This window comes from Schistocerca gregaria, chromosome 4 (assembly GCF_023897955.1).
Source record: "Schistocerca gregaria isolate iqSchGreg1 chromosome 4, iqSchGreg1.2, whole genome shotgun sequence".
Lineage (NCBI taxonomy): Eukaryota > Metazoa > Arthropoda > Insecta > Orthoptera > Acrididae > Schistocerca > Schistocerca gregaria.
In genome coordinates this window covers 13,639,083-13,657,953 of record NC_064923.1, presented here as the reverse complement: position 1 = coordinate 13,657,953, position 18,871 = coordinate 13,639,083, and the positions used below count along the sequence as shown (strand labels likewise).

At 46.4% G+C, this 18,871-nt stretch overlaps 13 non-coding genes across 13 annotated transcripts; all 13 read right to left on the bottom strand.

Moving 5' to 3' along the window:
• Window positions 1-496: 496 nt before the first annotated feature.
• Window positions 497-568, bottom strand: Trnat-agu (transfer RNA threonine (anticodon AGU)). Its single transcript has one exon. It is a non-coding gene; the product is annotated as a tRNA-Thr (tRNA).
• Window positions 569-2,047: 1,479 nt separating this feature from the next.
• Window positions 2,048-2,119, bottom strand: Trnat-agu (transfer RNA threonine (anticodon AGU)). Its single transcript has one exon. It is a non-coding gene; the product is annotated as a tRNA-Thr (tRNA).
• A 1,458-nt stretch (window positions 2,120-3,577) lies between these two features.
• On the bottom strand, window positions 3,578-3,649 carry Trnat-agu (transfer RNA threonine (anticodon AGU)). The gene has a single exon. It is a non-coding gene; the product is annotated as a tRNA-Thr (tRNA).
• Window positions 3,650-5,104: 1,455 nt separating this feature from the next.
• On the bottom strand, window positions 5,105-5,176 carry Trnat-agu (transfer RNA threonine (anticodon AGU)). The gene has a single exon. It is a non-coding gene; the product is annotated as a tRNA-Thr (tRNA).
• A 1,452-nt stretch (window positions 5,177-6,628) lies between these two features.
• Window positions 6,629-6,700, bottom strand: Trnat-agu (transfer RNA threonine (anticodon AGU)). The gene has a single exon. It is a non-coding gene; the product is annotated as a tRNA-Thr (tRNA).
• A 1,459-nt stretch (window positions 6,701-8,159) lies between these two features.
• On the bottom strand, window positions 8,160-8,231 carry Trnat-agu (transfer RNA threonine (anticodon AGU)). The gene has a single exon. It is a non-coding gene; the product is annotated as a tRNA-Thr (tRNA).
• A 1,399-nt stretch (window positions 8,232-9,630) lies between these two features.
• Trnat-agu (transfer RNA threonine (anticodon AGU)) lies at window positions 9,631-9,702 on the bottom strand. Its single transcript has one exon. It is a non-coding gene; the product is annotated as a tRNA-Thr (tRNA).
• Window positions 9,703-11,140: 1,438 nt separating this feature from the next.
• On the bottom strand, window positions 11,141-11,212 carry Trnat-agu (transfer RNA threonine (anticodon AGU)). The gene has a single exon. It is a non-coding gene; the product is annotated as a tRNA-Thr (tRNA).
• Window positions 11,213-12,653: 1,441 nt separating this feature from the next.
• On the bottom strand, window positions 12,654-12,725 carry Trnat-agu (transfer RNA threonine (anticodon AGU)). The gene has a single exon. It is a non-coding gene; the product is annotated as a tRNA-Thr (tRNA).
• Window positions 12,726-14,169: 1,444 nt separating this feature from the next.
• On the bottom strand, window positions 14,170-14,241 carry Trnat-agu (transfer RNA threonine (anticodon AGU)). The gene has a single exon. It is a non-coding gene; the product is annotated as a tRNA-Thr (tRNA).
• A 1,447-nt stretch (window positions 14,242-15,688) lies between these two features.
• Window positions 15,689-15,760, bottom strand: Trnat-agu (transfer RNA threonine (anticodon AGU)). Its single transcript has one exon. It is a non-coding gene; the product is annotated as a tRNA-Thr (tRNA).
• Window positions 15,761-17,207: 1,447 nt separating this feature from the next.
• Trnat-agu (transfer RNA threonine (anticodon AGU)) lies at window positions 17,208-17,279 on the bottom strand. Its single transcript has one exon. It is a non-coding gene; the product is annotated as a tRNA-Thr (tRNA).
• Window positions 17,280-18,729: 1,450 nt separating this feature from the next.
• Trnat-agu (transfer RNA threonine (anticodon AGU)) lies at window positions 18,730-18,801 on the bottom strand. Its single transcript has one exon. It is a non-coding gene; the product is annotated as a tRNA-Thr (tRNA).
• Between the last annotated feature and the right edge of the window lie 70 nt (window positions 18,802-18,871).

The following is an 18,871-nucleotide window of genomic DNA, read 5'->3' as shown; positions in this document are numbered from 1 at the left end:
TGGAACTTATATACGACTCATCTCAAAACGCTCACACCACTGAGGAGTTGTGTTTTCGTTCTACACAGACGCTGCCCCTTGCTCTTTCCCACCCATTTGATACATTCAACCTGCGACGAGACCTACCAAATATATACTGGGAAACTAAACCACACACTTTGTGCATTCGGAAATGTAAGGCAGGGCGTCCCTCGCCGCATTTGCTACGATGTCCATTTGCTACTTCTGCAGAAGTGGCGGCGACGACGACGACGACGACGACGACGACGACAACCGCGGAAGGCTCTGAGATATGTGAGAAATACATCTATAAAATATATTTCAGACTGTCCCATCCCACCTTATGCTGTACCGCTTTGGCAAATGCTTTATCTGCGCCATTCGCCTTAATCACATCTGAGAGTAATTCTTAATAAAACGCCTCTCGCTAATTGTTATCATCCCAGATACTGTTTGCTATAAGGCCACGACGCGCAACTGATATCCAAAATTCGTCTGCCTCCTGTGAGGATCGAACTCACGACCCCTGGTTTACTAGACCAGTGCTCTGCCACTGAGCTAAAGAGGCGCGGCCTAGCGGTACTTTTGCGTACTTCATCCTTACGGTCGTCTGGATCATCAGACTTCAGCTGACAACACTTCATATTACCGTCTAATATTTGCAGCTATGGCGACCCATTACTGCTTGCCTACACATCTGACACGTAAAGGAAGTGCTCTCCAAATAACACCACTTGCATTTCAGAACATGTCTTTCACACATGTCTACAAAATCACCTTCACCTTCAAATACAGTTTCGTAGCGACTGACGGAGACGTAGGCAAAGTTTAAAGTTGCTATTTCCATTACATCACGTTAATCAGAAAAACGGTAAGTTACATCTGAAGAGGAACAAAATTCCGTTCCCCCCCACGTGGGGCTCGAACCCACGACCCTGGGATTAAGAGCCTTATGTTCTACCGACTGAGCTAGCCGCACTGCCTCGGTGAGTACATGCCGGTTAGCACGTCACACAGTACTCGTTTGGGTTGATTGGTCCCATACAGAACCTCCCCATGTTGCCTAATGTTTTCCTAACGTCACACTCGTCACGTAGTTCACTTTTATTTCATAATTATTTCTGAGAGGTAACAGAATTGCATGACAACCTGCAGAGCTAGTTTCGTCAAAATTAACACACATACATGATGTGACTCATAAGCCGAACGAGTTACTTTCCGACGTTATTTTAGATGTGCAAGTGCCAGTCAAAAACACGCGGCGACGGCAATATGCAAACCAATTCGCTAGTTAACACCGGTCTTGTTGTGCGTGTTTCAAGCTCAAGAGCATCTCCAAGCAGAAAATGGTCAACAGCAACGTTCACACGGTTTCGTACTGCTCAAGTGCTGCACTAAAACGGTATGTTTCTTTTTCAGATCTGGAAAAACACGACCGAGAGAGGCATCAAACACGCAATCTTCGGATACGAAGTCCGACGCCTTATCCATTAGGCCACACGGTCACTGACAAACAAGTGGAACTTATATACGACTCATCTCAAAACGCTCACACCACTGAGGAGTTGTGTTTTCGTTCTACACAGACGCTGCCCCTTGCTCTTTCCCACCCATTTGATACATTCAACCTGCTACGAGACCTACCAAATATAGACTGGGAAACTAAACCACACACTTTGTGCATTCGGAAATGTAAGGCAGGGCGTCCCTCGCCGCATTTGCTACGATGACCAGTTGCTACTTCTGCAGAAGTGGCGGCGTCGGCGACGACGACGACGACGACGACGACGACGACGACGACGACGACGACGACGACGACGACAACCGCGGAAGGCTCTGAGATATATGAGAAATACATCTATAAAATATATTTCAGACTGTCCCATCCCACCTTATGCTGTACCGCTTTGGCAAATGCTTTATCTGCGCCATTCGCCTTAATCACATCTGAGAGTAATTCTTAATAAAACGCCTCTCGCTAATTGTTATCATCCCAGATACTGTTTGCTATAAGGCCACGACGCGCAACTGATATCCAAAATTCGTCTGCCTCCTGTGAGGATCGAACTCACGACCCCTGGTTTACTAGACCAGTGCTCTGCCACTGAGCTAAAGAGGCGCGGCCTAGCGGTACTTTTGCGTACTTCATCCTTACGGTCGTCTGGATCATCAGACTTCAGCTGACAACACTTCATATTACCGTCTAATATTTGCAGCTATGGCGACCCATTACTGCTTGCCTACACATCTGACACGTAAAGGAAGTGCTCTCCAAATAACACCACTTGCATTTCAGAACATGACTTTCACACATGTCTACAAAATCACCTTCACCTTCAAATACAGTTTCGTAGCGACTGACGGAGACGTAGGCAAAGTTTAAAGTTGCTATTTCCATTACATCACGTTAATCAGAAAAACGGTAAGTTACATCTGAAGAGGAACAAAATTCCGTTCCTCCCCACGTGGGGCTCGAACCCACGACCCTGGGATTAAGAGCCTTATGTTCTACCGACTGAGCTAGCCGCACTGCCTCGGTGAGTACATGCCGGTTAGCACGTCACACAGTACTCGTTTGGGTTGATTGGTCCCATACAGAACCTCCCCATGTTGCCTAATGTTTTCCTAACGTCACACTCGTCACGTAGTTCACTTTTATTTCATAATTATTTCTGAGAGGTAACAGAATTGCATGACAACCTGCAGAGCTAGTTTCGTCAAAATTAACAGACATACTTGATGTGACTCATAAGCCGAACGAGTTACTTTCCGACGTTATTTTAGATGTGCAAGTGCCAGTCAAAAACACGCGGCGACGGCAATATGCAAACCAATTCGCTAGTTAACACCCGTCTTGTTGTGCGTGTTTCAAGCTCAAGAGCATCTCCAAGCAGAAAATGGTCAACAGCAACGTTCACACGGTTTCGTACTGCTCAAGTGCTGCACTAAAACGGTATGTTTCTTTTTCAGATCTGGAAAAACACGACCGAGAGAGGAATCAAACACGCAATCTTCGGATACGAAGTCCGACGCCTTATCCATTAGGCCACACGGTCACTGACAAACAAGTGGAACTTATATACGACTCATCTCAAAACGCTCACACCACTGAGGAGTTGTGTTTTCGTTCTACACAGACGCTGCCCCTTGCTCTTTCCCACCCATTTGATACATTCAACCTGCTACGAGACCTACCAAATATAGACTGGGAAACTAAACCACACACTTTGTGCATTCGGAAATGTAAGGCAGGGCGTCCCTCGCCGCATTTGCTACGATGTCCAGTTGCTACTTCTGCAGAAGTGGCGGCGGCGGCGGCGACGACGACGACGACGACGACGACGACGACGACAACCGCGGAAAGCTCTGAGATATGTGAGAAATACATCTATAAAATATATTTCAGACTGTCCCATCCCACCTTATGCTGTACCGCTTTGGCAAATGCTTTATCTGCGCCATTCGCCTTAATCACATCTGAGAGTAATTCTTAATAAAACGCCTCTCGCTAATTGTTATCATCCCAGATACTGTTTGCTGTAAGGCCACGACGCGCAACTGATATCCAAAATTCGTCTGCCTCCTGTGAGGATCGAACTCACGACCCCTGGTTTACTAGACCAGTGCTCTGCCACTGAGCTAAAGAGGCGCGGCCTAGCGGTACTTTTGCGTACTTCATCCTTACGGTCGTCTGGATCATCAGACTTCAGCTGACAACACTTCATATTACCGTCTAATATTTGCAGCTATGGCGACCCATTACTGCTTGCCTACACATCTGACACGTAAAGGAAGTGCTCTCCAAATAACACCACTTGCATTTCAGAACATGTCTTTCACACATGTCTACAAAATCACCTTCACCTTCAAATACAGTTTCGTAGCGACTGACGGAGACGTAGGCAAAGTTTAAAGTTGCTATTTCCATTACATCACGTTAATCAGAAAAACGGTAAGTTACATCTGAAGAGGAACAAAATTCCGTTCCTCCCCACGTGGGGCTCGAACCCACGACCCTGGGATTAAGAGCCTTATGTTCTACCGACTGAGCTAGCCGCACTGCCTCGGTGAGTACATGCCGGTTAGCACGTCACACAGTACTCGTTTGGGTTGATTGGTCCCATACAGAACCTCCCCATGTTGCCTAATGTTTTCCTAACGTCACACTCGTCACGTAGTTCACTTTTATTTCATAATCATTTCTGAGAGGTAACAGAATTGCATGACAACCTGCAGAGCTAGTTTCGTCAAAATTAACACACATACTTGATGTGACTCATAAGCCGAACGAGTTACTTTCCGACGTTATTTTAGATGTGCAAGTGCCAGTCAAAAACACGCGGCGACGGCAATATGCAAACCAATTCGCTAGTTAACACCGGTCTTGTTGTGCGTGTTTCAAGCTCAAGAGCATCTCCAAGCAGAAAATGGTCAACAGCAACGTTCACACGGTTTCGTACTGCTCAAGTGCTGCACTAAAACGGTATGCTTCTTTTTCATATCTGGAAAAACACGACCGAGAGAGGAATCAAACACGCAATCTTCGGATACGAAGTCCGACGCCTTATCCATTAGGCCACACGGTCACTGACAAACAAGTGGAACTTATATACGACTCATCTCAAAACGCTCACACCACTGAGGAGTTGTGTTTTCGTTCTACACAGACGCTGCCCCTTGCTCTTTCCCACCCATTTGATACATTCAACCTGCTACGAGACCTACCAAATATAGACTGGGAAACTAAACCACACACTTTGTGCATTCGGAAATGTAAGGCAGGGCGTCCCTCGCCGCATTTGCTACGATGACCAGTTGCTACTTCTGCAGAAGTGGCGGCGTCGGCGACGACGACGACGACGACGACGACGACGACGACAACCGCGGAAGGCTCTGAGATATGTGAGAAATACATCTATAAAATATATTTCAGACTGTCCCATCCCACCTTATGCTGTACCGCTTTGGCAAATGCTTTATCTGCGCCATTCGCCTTAATCACATCTGAGAGTAATTCTTAATAAAACGCCTCTCGCTAATTGTTATCATCCCAGATACTGTTTGCTATAAGGCCACGACGCGCAACTGATATCCAAAATTCGTCTGCCTCCTGTGAGGATCGAACTCACGACCCCTGGTTTACTAGACCAGTGCTCTGCCACTGAGCTAAAGAGGCGCGGCCTAGCGGTACTTTTGCGTACTTCATCCTTACGGTCGTCTGGATCATCAGACTTCAGCTGACAACACTTCATATTACCGTCTAATATTTGCACCTATGGCGACCCATTACTGCTTGCCTACACATCTGACACGTAAAGGAAGTGCTCTCCAAATAACACCACTTGCATTTCAGAACATGTCTTTCACACATGTCTACAAAATCACCTTCACCTTCAAATACAGTTTCGTAGCGACTGACGGAGACGTAGGCAAAGTTTAAAGTTGCTATTTCCATTACATCACGTTAATCAGAAAAACGGTAAGTTACATCTGAAGAGGAACAAAATTCCGTTCCTCCCCACGTGGGGCTCGAACCCACGACCCTGGGATTAAGAGCCTTATGTTCTACCGACTGAGCTAGCCGCACTGCCTCGGTGAGTACATGCCGGTTAGCACGTCACACAGTACTCGTTTGGGTTGATTGGTCCCATACAGAACCTCCCCATGTTGCCTAATGTTTTCCTAACGTCACACTCGTCACGTAGTTCACTTTTATTTCATAATCATTTCTGAGAGGTAACAGAATTGCATGACAACCTGCAGAGCTAGTTTCGTCAAAATTAACACACATACTTGATGTGACTCATAAGCCGAACGAGTTACTTTCCGACGTTATTTTAGATGTGCAAGTGCCAGTCAAAAACACGCGGCGACGGCAATATGCAAACCAATTCGCTAGTTAACACCGGTCTTGTTGGGCGTGTTTCAAGCTCAAGAGCATCTCCAAGCAGAAAATGGTCAACAGCAACGTTCACACGGTTTCGTACTGCTCAAGTGCTGCACTAAAACGGTATGTTTCTTTTTCATATCTGGAAAAACACGACCGAGAGAGGAATCAAACACGCAATTTTCGGATACGAAGTCCGACGCCTTATCCATTAGGCCACACGGTCACTGACAAACAAGTGGAACTTATATACGACTCATCTCAAAACGCTCACACCACTGAGGAGTTGTGTTTTCGTTCTACACAGACGCTGCCCCTTGCTCTTTCCCACCCATTTGATACATTCAACCTGCTACGAGACCTACCAAATATAGACTGGGAAACTAAACCACACACTTTGTGCATTCGGAAATGTAAGGCAGGGCGTCCCTCGCTGCATTTGCTACGATGTCCATTTGCTACTTCTGCAGAAGTGGCGGCGGCGGCGACGACGACGACGACGACGACGACGACGACAACCGCGGAAGGCTCTGAGATATGTGAGAAATACATCTATAAAATATATTTCAGACTGTCCCATCCCACCTTATGCTGTACCGCTTTGGCAAATGCTTTATCTGCGCCATTCGCCTTAATCACATCTGAGAGTAATTCTTAATAAAACGCCTCTCGCTAATTGTTATCATCCCAGATACTGTTTGCTATAAGGCCACGACGCGCAACTGATATCCAAAATTCGTCTGCCTCCTGTGAGGATCGAACTCACGACCCCTGGTTTACTAGACCAGTGCTCTGCCACTGAGCTAAAGAGGCGCGGCCTAGCGGTACTTTTGCGTACTTCATCCTTACGGTCGTCTGGATCATCAGACTTCAGCTGACAACACTTCATATTACCGTCTAATATTTGCAGCTATGGCGACCCATTACTGCTTGCCTACACATCTGACACGTAAAGGAAGTGCTCTCCAAATAACACCACTTGCATTTCAGAACATGTCTTTCACACATGTCTACAAAATCACCTTCACCTTCAAATACAGTTTCGTAGCGACTGACGGAGACGTAGGCAAAGTTTAAAGTTGCTATTTCCATTACATCACGTTAATCAGAAAAACGGTAAGTTACATCTGCAGAGGAACAAAATTCCGTTCCTCCCCACGTGGGACTCGAACCCACGACCCTGGGATTAAGAGCCTTATGTTCTACCGACTGAGCTAGCCGCGCTGCCTCGGTGAGTATATGCCGGTTAGCACGTCACACAGTACTCGTTTGGGTTGATTGGTCCCATACAGAACCTCCCCATGTTGCCTAATGTTTTCCTAACGTCACACTCGTCACGTAGTTCACTTTTATTTCATAATCATTTCTGAGAGGTAACAGAATTGCATGACAACCTGCAGAGCTAGTTTCGTCAAAATTAACACACATACTTGATGTGACTCATAAGCCGAACGAGTTACTTTCCGACGTTATTTTAGATGTGCAAGTGCCAGTCAAAAACACGCGGCGACGGCAATATGCAAACCAATTCGCTAGTTAACACCGGTCTTGTTGTGCGTGTTTCAAGCTCAAGAGCATCTCCAAGCAGAAAATGGTCAACAGCAACGTTCACACGGTTTCGTACTGCTCAAGTGCTGCACTAAAACGGTATGTTTCTTTTTCAGATCTGGAAAAACACGACCGAGAGAGGAATCAAACACGCAATCTTCGGATACGAAGTCCGACGCCTTATCCATTAGGCCACACGGTCACTGACAAACAAGTGGAACTTATATACGACTCATCTCAAAACGCTCACACCACTGAGGAGTTGTGTTTTCGTTCTACACAGACGCTGCCCCTTGCTCTTTCCCACCCATTTGATACATTCAACCTGCTACGAGACCTACCAAATATAGACTGGGAAACTAAACCACACACTTTGTGCATTCAGAAATGTAAGGCAGGGCGTCCCTCGCCGCATTTGCTACGATGTCCATTTGCTACTTCTGCAGAAGTGGCGGCGGCGGCGACGACGACGACGACGACGACGACGACGACGACGACAACCGCGGAAGGCTCTGAGATATGTGAGAAATACATCTATAAAATATATTTCAGACTGTGCCATCCCACCTTATGCTGTACCGCTTTGGCAAATGCTTTATCTGCGCCATTCGCCTTAATCACATCTGAGAGTAATTCTTAATAAAACGCCTCTCGCTAATTGTTAGTCATCCCAGATACTGTTTGCTATAAGGCCACGACGCGCAACTGATATCCAAAATTCGTCTGCCTCCTGTGAGGATCGAACTCACGACCCCTGGTTTACTAGACCAGTGCTCTGCCACTGAGCTAAAGAGGCGCGGCCTAGCGGTACTTTTGCGTACTTCATCCTTACGGTCGTCTGGATCATCAGACTTCAGCTGACAACACTTCATATTACCGTCTAATATTTGCACCTATGGCGACCCATTACTGCTTGCCTACACATCTGACACGTAAAGGAAGTGCTCTCCAAATAACACCACTTGCATTTCAGAACATGTCTTTCACACATGTCTACAAAATCACCTTCACCTTCAAATACAGTTTCGTAGCGACTGACGGAGACGTAGGCAAAGTTTAAAGTTGCTATTTCCATTACATCACGTTAATCAGAAAAACGGTAAGTTACATCTGCAGAGGAACAAAATTCCGTTCCTCTCCACGTGGGGCTCGAACCCACGACCCTGGGATTAAGAGCCTTATGTTCTACCGACTGAGCTAGCCGCGCTGCCTCGGTGAGTATATGCCGGTTAGCACGTCACACAGTACTCGTTTGGGTTGATTGGTCCCATACAGAACCTCCCCATGTTGCCTAATGTTTTCCTAACGTCACACTCGTCACGTAGTTCACTTTTATTTCATAATCATTTCTGAGAGGTAACAGAATTGCATGACAACCTGCAGAGCTAGTTTCGTCAAAATTAACACACATACTTGATGTGACTCACCAAGTGCCAGTCAAAAACACGCGGCGACGGCAATATGCAAACCAATTCGCTAGTTAACACCGGTCTTGTTGTGCGTGTTTCAAGCTCAAGAGCATCTCCAAGCAGAAAATGGTCAACAGCAACGTTCACACGGTTTCGTACTGCTCAAGTGCTGCACTAAAACGGTATGTTTCTTTTTCAGATCTGGAAAAAGACGACCGAGAGAGGAATCAAACACGCAATCTTCGGATACGAAGTCCGACGCCTTATCCATTAGGCCACACGGTCACTGACAAACAAGTGGAACTTATATACGACTCATCTCAAAACGCTCACACCACTGAGGAGTTGTGTTTTCGTTCTACACAGACGCTGCCCCTTGCTCTTTCCCACCCATTTGATACATTCAACCTGCTACGAGACCTACCAAATATAGACTGGGAAACTAAACCACACACTGTGTGCATTCGGAAATGTAAGGCAGGGCGTCCCTCGCCGCATTTGCTACGATGTCCATTTGCTACTTCTGCAGAAGTGGCGGCGGCGACGACGACGACGACGACAACCGCGGAAGGCTCTGAGATATGTGAGAAATACATCTATAAAATATATTTCAGACTGTGCCATCCCACCTTATGCTGTACCGCTTTGGCAAATGCTTTATCTGCGCCATTCGCCTTAATCACATCTGAGAGTAATTCTTAATAAAACGCCTCTCGCTAATTGTTAGTCATCCCACATACTGTTTGCTATAAGGCCACGACGCGCAACTGATATCCAAAATTCGTCTGCCTCCTGTGAGGATCGAACTCACGACCCCTGGTTTACTAGACCAGTGCTCTGCCACTGAGCTAAAGAGGCGCGGCCTAGCGGTACTTTTGCGTACTTCATCCTTACGGTCGTCTGGATCATCAGACTTCAGCTGACAACACTTCATATTACCGTCTAATATTTGCAGCTATGGCGACCCATTACTGCTTGCCTACACATCTGACACGTAAAGGAAGTGCTCTCCAAATAACACCACTTGCATTTCAGAACATGTCTTTCACACATGTCTACAAAATCACCTTCACCTTCAAATACAGTTTCGTAGCGACTGACGGAGACGTAGGCAAAGTTTAAAGTTGCTATTTCCATTACATCACGTTAATCAGAAAAACGGTAAGTTACATCTGCAGAGGAACAAAATTCCGTTCCTCCCCACGTGGGGCTCGAACCCACGACCCTGGGATTAAGAGCCTTATGTTCTACCGACTGAGCTAGCCGCGCTGCCTCGGTGAGTATATGCCGGTTAGCACGTCACACAGTACTCGTTTGGGTTGATTGGTCCCATACAGAACCTCCCCATGTTGCCTAATGTTTTCCTAACGTCACACTCGTCACGTAGTTCACTTTTATTTCATAATCATTTCTGAGAGGTAACAGAATTGCATGACAACCTGCAGAGCTAGTTTCGTCAAAATTAACACACATACTTGATGTGACTCATAAGCCGAACGAGTTACTTTCCGACGTTATTTTAGATGTGCAAGTGCCAGTCAAAAACACGCGGCGACGGCAGTATGCAAACCAATTCGCTAGTTAACACCGGTCTTGTTGTGCGTGTTTCAAGCTCAAGAGCATCTCCAAGCAGAAAATGGTCAACAGCAACGTTCACACGGTTTCGTACTGCTCAAGTGCTGCACTAAAACGGTATGTTTCTTTTTCAGATCTGGAAAAACACGACCGAGAGAGGAATCAAACACGCAATCTTCGGATACGAAGTCCGACGCCTTATCCATTAGGCCACACGGTCACTGACAAACAAGTGGAACTTATATACGACTCATCTCAAAACGCTCACACCACTGAGGAGTTGTGTTTTCGTTCTACACAGACGCTGCCCCTTGCTCTTTCCCACCCATTTGATACATTCAACCTGCTACGAGACCTACCAAATATAGACTGGGAAACTAAACCACACACTTTGTGCATTCGGAAATGTAAGGCAGGGCGTCCCTCGCCGCATTTGCTACGATGTCCATTTGCTACTTCTGCAGAAGTGGCGGCGGCGACGACGACGACGACGACAACCGCGGAAGGCTCTGAGATATGTGAGAAATACATCTATAAAATATATTTCAGACTGTCCCATCCCACCTTATGCTGTACCGCTTTGGCAAATGCTTTATCTGCGCCATTCGCCTTAATCACATCTGAGAGTAATTCTTAATAAAACGCCTCTCGCTAATTGTTAGTCATCCCAGATACTGTTTGCTATAAGGCCACGACGCGCAACTGATATCCAAAATTCGTCTGCCTCCTGTGAGGATCGAACTCACGACCCCTGGTTTACTAGACCAGTGCTCTGCCACTGAGCTAAAGAGGCGCGGCCTAGCGGTACTTTTGCGTACTTCATCCTTACGGTCGTCTGGATCATCAGACTTCAGCTGACAACACTTCATATTACCGTCTAATATTTGCAGCTATGGCGACCCATTACTGCTTGCCTACACATCTGACACGTAAAGGAAGTGCTCTCCAAATAACACCACTTGCATTTCAGAACATGTCTTTCACACATGTCTACAAAATCACCTTCACCTTCAAATACAGTTTCGTAGCGACTGACGGAGACGTAGGCAAAGTTTAAAGTTGCTATTTCCATTACATCACGTTAATCAGAAAAACGGTAAGTTACATCTGCAGAGGAACAAAATTCCGTTCCTCCCCACGTGGGACTCGAACCCACGACCCTGGGATTAAGAGCCTTATGTTCTACCGACTGAGCTAGCCGCGCTGCCTCGGTGAGTATATGCCGGTTAGCACGTCACACAGTACTCGTTTGGGTTGATTGGTCCCATACAGAACCTCCCCATGTTGCCTAATGTTTTCCTAACGTCACACTCGTCACGTAGTTCACTTTTATTTCATAATCATTTCTGAGAGGTAACAGAATTGCATGACAACCTGCAGAGCTAGTTTCGACAAAATTAACACACATACTTGATGTGACTCATAAGCCGAACGAGTTACTTTCCGACGTTATTTTAGATGTGCAAGTGCCAGTCAAAAACACGCGGCGACGGCAGTATGCAAACCAATTCGCTAGTTAACACCGGTCTTGTTGTGCGTGTTTCAAGCTCAAGAGCATCTCCAAGCAGAAAATGGTCAACAGCAACGTTCACACGGTTTCGTACTGCTCAAGTGCTGCACTAAAACGGTATGTTTCTTTTTCAGATCTGGAAAAACACGACCGAGAGAGGAATCAAACACGCAATCTTCGGATACGAAGTCCGACGCCTTATCCATTAGGCCACACGGTCACTGACAAACAAGTGGAACTTATATACGACTCATCTCAAAACGCTCACACCACTGAGGAGTTGTGTTTTCGTTCTACACAGACGCTGCCCCTTGCTCTTTCCCACCCATTTGATACATTCAACCTGCTACGAGACCTACCAAATATAGACTGGGAAACTAAACCACACACTTTGTGCATTCGGAAATGTAAGGCAGGGCGTCCCTCGCCGCATTTGCTACGATGTCCATTTGCTACTTCTGCAGAAGTGGCGGCGGCGACGACGACGACGACGACGACAACCGCGGAAGGCTCTGAGATATGTGAGAAATACATCTATAAAATATATTTCAGACTGTCCCATCCCACCTTATGCTGTACCGCTTTGGCAAATGCTTTATCTGCGCCATTCGCCTTAATCACATCTGAGAGTAATTCTTAATAAAACGCCTCTCGCTAATTGTTAGTCATCCCAGATACTGTTTGCTATAAGGCCACGACGCGCAACTGATATCCAAAATTCGTCTGCCTCCTGTGAGGATCGAACTCACGACCCCTGGTTTACTAGACCAGTGCTCTGCCACTGAGCTAAAGAGGCGCGGCCTAGCGGTACTTTTGCGTACTTCATCCTTACGGTCGTCTGGATCATCAGACTTCAGCTGACAACACTTCATATTACCGACTAATATTTGCACCTATGGCGACCCATTACTGCTTGCCTACACATCTGACACGTAAAGGAAGTGCTCTCCAAATAACACCACTTGCATTTCAGAACATGTCTTTCACACATGTCTACAAAATCACCTTCACCTTCAAATACAGTTTCGTAGCGACTGACGGAGACGTAGGCAAAGTTTAAAGTTGCTATTTCCATTACATCACGTTAATCAGAAAAACGGTAAGTTACATCTGCAGAGGAACAAAATTCCGTTCCTCCCCACGTGGGGCTCGAACCCACGACCCTGGGATTAAGAGCCTTATGTTCTACCGACTGAGCTAGCCGCGCTGCCTCGGTGAGTATATGCCGGTTAGCACGTCACACAGTACTCGTTTGGGTTGATTGGTCCCATACAGAACCTCCCCATGTTGCCTAATGTTTTCCTAACGTCACACTCGTCACGTAGTTCACTTTTATTTCATAATCATTTCTGAGAGGTAACAGAATTGCATGACAACCTGCAGAGCTAGTTTCGTCAAAATTAACACACATACTTGATGTGACTCATAAGCCGAACGAGTTACTTTCCGACGTTATTTTAGATGTGCAAGTGCCAGTCAAAAACACGCGGCGACGGCAATATGCAAACCAATTCGCTAGTTAACACCGGTCTTGTTGTGCGTGTTTCAAGCTCAAGAGCATCTCCAAGCAGAAAATGGTCAACAGCAACGTTCACACGGTTTCGTACTGCTCAAGTGCTGCACTAAAACGGTATGTTTCTTTTTCAGATCTGGAAAAACACGACCGAGAGAGGAATCAAACACGCAATCTTCGGATACGAAGTCCGACGCCTTATCCATTAGGCCACACGGTCACTGACAAACAAGTGGAACTTATATACGACTCATCTCAAAACGCTCACACCACTGAGGAGTTGTGTTTTCGTTCTACACAGACGCTGCCCCTTGCTCTTTCCCACCCATTTGATACATTCAACCTGCTACGAGACCTACCAAATATAGACTGGGAAACTAAACCACACACTTTGTGCATTCGGAAATGTAAGGCAGGGCGTCCCTCGCCGCATTTGCTACGATGTCCATTTGCTACTTCTGCAGAAGTGGCGGCGGCGGCGACGACGACGACGACGACGACAACCGCGGAAGGCTCTGAGATATGTGAGAAATACATCTATAAAATATATTTCAGACTGTGCCATCCCACCTTATGCTGTACCGCTTTGGCAAATGCTTTATCTGCGCCATTCGCCTTAATCACATCTGAGAGTAATTCTTAATAAAACGCCTCTCGCTAATTGTTAGTCATCCCAGATACTGTTTGCTATAAGGCCACGACGCGCAACTGATATCCAAAATTCGTCTGCCTCCTGTGAGGATCGAACTCACGACCCCTGGTTTACTAGACCAGTGCTCTGCCACTGAGCTAAAGAGGCGCGGCCTAGCGGTACTTTTGCGTACTTCATCCTTACGGTCGTCTGGATCATCAGACTTCAGCTGACAACACTTCATATTACCGTCTAATATTTGCAGCTATGGCGACCCATTACTGCTTGCCTACACATCTGACACGTAAAGGAAGTGCTCTCCAAATAACACCACTTGCATTTCAGAACATGTCTTTCACACATGTCTACAAAATCACCTTCACCTTCAAATACAGTTTCGTAGCGACTGACGGAGACGTAGGCAAAGTTTAAAGTTGCTATTTCCATTACATCACGTTAATCAGAAAAACGGTAAGTTACATCTGCAGAGGAACAAAATTCCGTTCCTCCCCACGTGGGGCTCGAACCCACGACCCTGGGATTAAGAGCCTTATGTTCTACCGACTGAGCTAGCCGCGCTGCCTCGGTGAGTATATGCCGGTTAGCACGTCACACAGTACTCGTTTGGGTTGATTGGTCCCATACAGAACCTCCCCATGTTGCCTAATGTTTTCCTAACGTCACACTCGTCACGTAGTTCACTTTTATTTCATAATCATTTCTGAGAGGTAACAGAATTGCATGACAACCTGCAGAGCTAGTTTCGTCAAAATTAACACACATACTTGATGTGACTCATAAGCCGAACGAGTTACTTTCCGACGTTATTTTAGATGTGCAAGTGCCAGTCAAAAACACGCGGCGACGGCAATATGCAAACCAATTCGCTAGTTAACACCGGTCTTGTTGTGCGTGTTTCAAGCTCAAGAGCATCTCCAAGCAGAAAATGGTCAACAGCGACGTTCACACGGTTTCGTACTGCTCAAGTGCTGCACTAAAACGGTATGTTTCTTTTTCATATCTGGAAAAACACTACCGAGAGAGGAATCAAACACGCAATCTTCGGATACGAAGTCCGACGCCTTATCCATTAGGCCACACGGTCACTGACAAACAAGTGGAACTTATATACGACTCATCTCAAAACGCTCACACCACTGAGGAGTTGTGTTTTCGTTCTACACAGACGCTGCCCCTTGCTCTTTCCCACCCATTTGATACATTCAACCTGCTACGAGACCTACCAAATATAGACTGGGAAACTAAACCACACACTTTGTGCATTCGGAAATGTAAGGCAGGGCGTCCCTCGCCGCATTTGCTACGATGTCCATTTGCTACTTCTGCAGAAGTGGCGGCGGCGACGACGACGACGACGACGACGACGACAACCGCGGAAGGCTCTGAGATATGTGAGAAATACATCTATAAAATATATTTCAGACTGTCCCATCCCACCTTATGCTGTACCGCTTTGGCAAATGCTTTATCTGCGCCATTCGCCTTAATCACATCTGAGAGTAATTCTTAATAAAACGCCTCTCGCTAATTGTTAGTCATCCCAGATACTGTTTGCTATAAGGCCACGACGCGCAACTGATATCCAAAATTCGTCTGCCTCCTGTGAGGATCGAACTCACGACCCCTGGTTTACTAGACCAGTGCTCTGCCACTGAGCTAAAGAGGCGCGGCCTAGCGGTACTTTTGCGTACTTCATCCTTACGGTCGTCTGGATCATCAGACTTCAGCTGACAACACTTCATATTACCGTCTAATATTTGCAGCTATGGCGACCCATTACTGCTTGCCTACACATCTGACACGTAAAGGAAGTGCTCTCCAAATAACACCACTTGCATTTCAGAACATGTCTTTCACACATGTCTACAAAATCACCTTCACCTTCAAATACAGTTTCGTAGCGACTGACGGAGACGTAGGCAAAGTTTAAAGTTGCTATTTCCATTACATCACGTTAATCAGAAAAACGGTAAGTTACATCTGCAGAGGAACAAAATTCCGTTCCTCCCCACGTGGGACTCGAACCCACGACCCTGGGATTAAGAGCCTTATGTTCTACCGACTGAGCTAGCCGCGCTGCCTCGGTGAGTATATGCCGGTTAGCACGTCACACAGTACTCGTTTGGGTTGATTGGTCCCATACAGAACCTCCCCATGTTGCCTAATGTTTTCCTAACGTCACACTCGTCACGTAGTTCACTTTTATTTCATAATCATTTCTGAGAGGTAACAGAATTGCATGACAACCTGCAGAGCTAGTTTCGTCAAAATTAACACACATACTTGATGTGACTCATAAGCCGAACGAGTTACTTTCCGACGTTATTTTAGATGTGCAAGTGCCAGTCAAAAACACGCGGCGACGGCAGTATGCAAACCAATTCGCTAGTTAACACCGGTCTTGTTGTGCGTGTTTCAAGCTCAAGAGCATCTCCAAGCAGAAAATGGTCAACAGCAACGTTCACACGGTTTCGTACTGCTCAAGTGCTGCACTAAAACGGTATGTTTCTTTTTCAGATCTGGAAAAACACGACCGAGAGAGGAATCAAACACGCAATCTTCGGATACGAAGTCCGACGCCTTATCCATTAGGCCACACGGTCACTGACAAACAAGTGGAACTTATATACGACTCATCTCAAAACGCTCACACCACTGAGGAGTTGTGTTTTCGTTCTACACAGACGCTGCCCCTTGCTCTTTCCCACCCATTTGATACATTCAACCTGCTACGAGACCTACCAAATATAGACTGGGAAACTAAACCACACACTTTGTGCATTCGGAAATGTAAGGCAGGGCGTCCCTCGCTGCATTTGCTACGATGTCCATTTGCTACTTCTGCAGAAGTGGCGGCGGCGACGACGACGACGACGACGACGACGACAACCGCGGAAGGCTCTGAGATATGTGAGAAATACATCTATAAAATATATTTCAGACTGTCCCATCCCACCTTATGCTGTACCGCTTTGGCAAATGCTTTATCTGCGCCATTCGCCTTAATCACATCTGAGAGTAATTCTTAATAAAACGCCTCTCGCTAATTGTTAGTCATCCCAGATACTGTTTGCTATAAGGCCACGACGCGCAACTGATATCCAAAATTCGTCTGCCTCCTGTGAGGATCGAACTCACGACCCCTGGTTTACTAGACCAGTGCTCTGCCACTGAGCTAAAGAGGCGCGGCCTAGCGGTACTTTTGCGTACTTCATCCTTACGGTCGTCTGGATCATCAGACTTCAGCTGACAACACTTCATATTACCGTCTAATATTTGCAGCTATGGCGACCCATTACTGCTTGCCTACACATCTGACACGTAAAGGAAGTGCTCTCCAAATAACACCACTTGCATTTCAGAACATGTCTTTCACACATGTCTACAAAATCACCTTCACCTTCAAATACAGTTTCGTAGCGACTGACGGAGACGTAGGCAAAGTTTAAAGTTGCTATTTCCATTACATCACGTTAATCAGAAAAACGGTAAGTTACATCTGCAGAGGAACAAAATTCCGTTCCTCCCCACGTGGGACTCGAACCCACGACCCTGGGATTAAGAGCCTTATGTTCTACCGACTGAGCTAGCCGCGCTGCCTCGGTGAGTATATGCCGGTTAGCACGTCACACAGTACTCGTTTGGGTTGATTGGTCCCATACAGAACCTCCCCATGTTGCCTAATGTTTTCCTAACGTCACACTCGTCACGTAGTTCACTTTTATTTCATAATCATTTCTGAGAGGTAACAGAATTGCATGACAACCTGCAGAGCTAGTTTCGTCAAAATTAACACACATACTTGATGTGACTCATAAGCCGAACGAGTTACTTTCCGACGTTATTTTAGATGTGCAAGTGCCAGTCAAAAACACGCGGCGACGGCAATATGCAAACCAATTCGCTAGTTAACACCGGTCTTGTTGTGCGTGTTTCAAGCTCAAGAGCATCTCCAAGCAGAAAATGGTCAACAGCAACGTTCACACGGTTTCGTACTGCTCAAGTGCTGCACTAAAACGGTATGTTTCTTTTTCAGATCTGGAAAAACACGACCGAGAGAGGAATCAAACACGCAATCTTCGGATACGAAGTCCGACGCCTTATCCATTAGGCCACACGGTCACTGACAAACAAGTGGAACTTATATACGACTCATCTCAAAACGCTCACACCACTGAGGAGTTGTGTTTTCGTTCTACACAGACGCTGCCCCTTGCTCTTTCCCACCCATTTGATACATTCAACCTGCTACGAGACCTACCAAATATAGACTGGGAAACTAAACCACACACTTTGTGCATTCGGAAATGTAAGGCAGGGCGTCCCTCGCCGCATTTGCTACGATGTCCATTTGCTACTTCTGCAGAAGTGGCGGCGGCGGCGACGGCGACGACGACGACGACGACGACAACCGCGGAAGGCTCTGAGATATGTGAGAAATACATCTATAAAATATATTTCAGACTGTGCCATCCCACCTTATGCTGTACCGCTTTGGCAAATGCTTTATCTGCGCCATTCGCCTTAATCACATCTGAGAGTAATTCTTAATAAAACGCCTCTCGCTAATTGTTAGTCATCCCAGATACTGTTTGCTATAAGGCCACGACGCGCAACTGATATCCAAAATTCGTCTGCCTCCTGTGAGGATCGAACTCACGACCCCTGGTTTACTAGACCAGTGCTCTGCCACTGAGCTAAAGAGGCGCGGCCTAGCGGTACTTTTGCGTACTTCATCCTTACGGTCGTCTGGATCATCAGACTTCAGCTGACAACA